At 49.7% G+C, this 3,335-nt stretch overlaps 1 non-coding gene across 1 annotated transcript; it reads right to left on the bottom strand.

Moving 5' to 3' along the window:
• Positions 1 to 1,405: 1,405 nt before the first annotated feature.
• LOC138991564 (U6 spliceosomal RNA) lies at positions 1,406 to 1,510 on the bottom strand. The gene has a single exon (XR_011467535.1). It is a non-coding gene; the product is annotated as a U6 spliceosomal RNA (small nuclear RNA).
• Between the last annotated feature and the right edge of the window lie 1,825 nt (positions 1,511 to 3,335).

Raw genomic sequence — 3,335 nt, 5'->3', positions numbered from 1 at the left:
GGAAAATGAGTTCAGAAAGGTCAAATAACTTGTTCTGGGTCACATAGCCAGTAAGTGGTAGAGTCAGGACTCAGACCCAGGTTCCTGCTCCCACCAAGCTTAAGGTCTTAAGGTCTCTAAAGGGTGACTTGAACTCCAAAGTTGGAGCCATGGGTACTGAATAAAGCAGGGAGCTTGTCTAGGAGGATGCAGTTAAAAGGAGAAACTTTGGTTCCCCTGAGGTCAAAAGGAGAGTCTCCAGTGATGGGAGTGGGCTGAGGTGATGGGTGAGGATGGGGATGGAGGAGGACCAGCCAGTGAACCAGTGTCTCTGAAGGGGGGCAGCGTGAAGGCTTGAAACCAAGCAGGATCCTGTGGGGCTCCTGGACACAAAGCCTTTCTGTGTCCCTCTTTTCTTGATTACAGAAAATAGTCTTCATTCTGCCTCCATGACCTTCCCTGAATTCCAAGGGGCAGGTTCAAACAGTTGCTAATCAGGGAAAAGAGGGGCAGGGTCCTGTTCCCCATCAAGGGATACACAGAACAATATCTTTGAACTGTTTTGCAGATACTGAAACCCACCCCAGGTGGAAGAAGCTAACTGTCTTCTGTTCACAAGCATGTAGACCCCAGACTTGTTAGAACCAGAAGGTTGATGAGGCTGATTTCAGAGTATATCACCACCAACCAATCAGAAGAATATTCATGAGCTGACCACACCCTTTTTGAACCATTACTATAAAATTCCTCATTCCCCCTCCAGGTGGGGGCATGCAGTCTTGGGGGCATGCAGTCTTGAGGGCATTAGCCCACTGTGGCCTCCTTTGTCTGGCAAAGCAACAAAGCTATTCATTTCCACTTGTGTCCAAGTTTTAATTCAGTTGAATTTGGCTTCAGGCTGAGGCCAGAGGACACTTCATCTTATGGTTCCCAGGAAGACATGAGATAATTATGAGTGGTATCAGGACTACCACTCAGGCTCCCACAGCTTGACGTGATTTAGTCCTAATACGCTCTTTCCCCACTTCCTGTCTATCTTAGTGTCTCCATGGTCTAGATCCCCATCAGTTTATTCCAGGCCTAAGAGGGAAAAGGCTGTGGATGAGAACCTCATTGTAGAACATTCCTTCTCAGGCCCTGGGATTTTCCTTTGCAGATGTCTCACTCACTGTACCTTTAATTCGTGGCAGTTCAGCATCTACTCACTTTGGGAAATAGCACCCTGATTTCCGCATTGGGAAATAATCAGTGTCACATGGGTTGCCCAGCAGGTTGCTAACCCAGACGACCTGCTCTTTCCGAGTGCATTGGGGGATGTCTCGAGTTCCTTCCCTGGAATTCAGATCATGAATACTGAGAGGGACTGGAACGAATGAATGCTTCCAGAAAGACCTTGGAAAGATAACCAAATACCTTTTTTTTTTTTTTTTTTATGGAATGCTTGATGAATTTGCCTGTCGTCCTTGTGCAAGAGCCATGCTAATCTTCTCTGTATCATTCCAGCTTAGTACACGTGCTGTCAAAGTGAGCATGATAACCAAATACTTCTATTCGTTTATTTATCCTATTGTCCCAGGTCTTAGTTTAAGCACACAAGATCATTGATCTCCATTTGTGGGGTGTGGGGTCTTTAGTTGCAGCATGTGAACTCTTAGTTTGTGGCATGTGAGATCTAGTTCCCTGACCGGGGGTCAGACGCAGGCCCCCTGCACTGAGAGTGCAGAGTCTTGGCCCCTGGACCACCAGGGAAGTCCCATCCAAATACTTTCTGCCACCAGGAACTCCACTGGTGACCTCTGCAAGGTGTGTCTTCCATGTTTCCTGCTGATTCTGAGCATCACGTAACTCCCAGTATCTGTCCTCAGAGCCTGGTGGCCAGCACAGCCTTGGTCACCACCATTCGGAGGAGGTGGGCTAACTGAGCAGGAATCAGAAGAGGACCACCCTAAGAGGGGTTCTTGTCAAGCTTCCAGGTGTTGAGGGGGTCACTGAGAACCATGAGCCAAACTGACAGCAAGGCTAATGATAATGTAATGAGCAAGATTAGTCATGTCCAGCTCTTTGCAACCCCATGGAATAGTCCATGGAATTCACCAAGTCAGAATACTGGAGTGGGTAGCTGTTCCCTTCTCCAGGGGATCTTCCCAACCCAGGGATAGAACCCAGGTCTCCCGCATTGCAAGCAGATTCTTTACCAGCTGAGCCACCAGGGAAGCCCTGCAACAGTGCAGGCAAGAGAAAAAGATAAACACTGAAATGTTCCAGCTATCAATGTTTTTTATTTCTCTACAAAACTGCAGGGCTTCTCCAGTGGCTCAGCGGTAAAGAATCTGCCTGCAATACAGGAGACCTGGGTTCGATCCCTGGGTCGGGAAGATCCCCTGGAGGAGGAAATGGCAACCCACTCCTCTATTCTTGCCTGGAGAATCCCATGGACAGATGAGCTTGGGAGCCTGCAGTCCATAGGGTCACACAGAGTCAGGCACAACTGAAGCGACTGAGCATACACGCACAGAACTGCAATGGGATGAGGGTCAGTTAGATGAGCTCAGTGCTGAGAAGACCCCCACAAAAGGCTCTGGATTGGAGTCAGGAATGAGGAGGGGCAAGAGAGGAAGGGCTGGGGGTGGGAAAGTAGAGGGTCAGAGCAGACAAAAGTGCCCCAGCCAAGAGCCTCCTAAAAGGCCTCCACATGCAGATGCCTCCGCTAGGAAGTTGGATGTCACTTGGGCATGGCCGGCCCAGGGGACCTGAGTCCTTGATGGAAATCCTTTCAGAAAACTCAGAAAGGCTGTTCTTGGCTGTTCACCAAGTCTGGTGTGTGGAGGGCAACATCCCCTGTGGGCCTGTCAGTCAAAGCCTTACAATGACTTGTGATGGACCTGAAAGATCACATGTAGGGTTTTGACTGGAGCTGGCCTTTCAGATCTCAGGCTCTGAAGGCCCAGGTGTGTCCTTCAGAGCTGCTCTTCAGGAATAAACAGCAGAGGTACATTCCCACAAAAAGGTCCTTTCAGGCCTTTCTCTTAAATGGTTCTGTTTAGGCAAGTTCATGTGCCCGAAGCACAGTGATGCCAAACAAACTGAAATGCTGGAGTTCGGAGCAGAAAAGGCTTATTACAGGGCCGTGCAAGGAGGTGGGTGCCCCAGGCCCTAAAAAGCCTCAAGCTCCCCAAAGCAAAGCACTTTTAAAGGCAAGGTGTAGGGGAGGGGGTGTTGTGGGGGAGGAGGGGGTGGTGTGGGGGAGGAGGATGGCTTGTGCATGATTCTCTGATTGGCTGATGGTAGGGTAACAGTGCAGTGTCACAGGGGTTAACAGTATCAGTCCTTAGGTGCCAGGGGGCCTGGGGCTCTGC

The sequence above is a fragment of the Bos mutus genome, chromosome 17 (genome assembly GCF_027580195.1).
Source record: "Bos mutus isolate GX-2022 chromosome 17, NWIPB_WYAK_1.1, whole genome shotgun sequence".
Classification (NCBI taxonomy): Eukaryota; Metazoa; Chordata; class Mammalia; order Artiodactyla; family Bovidae; genus Bos; species Bos mutus.
Note: the sequence above shows the minus strand (reverse complement) of the source record. Positions and strands in the feature narration are given on the sequence as shown.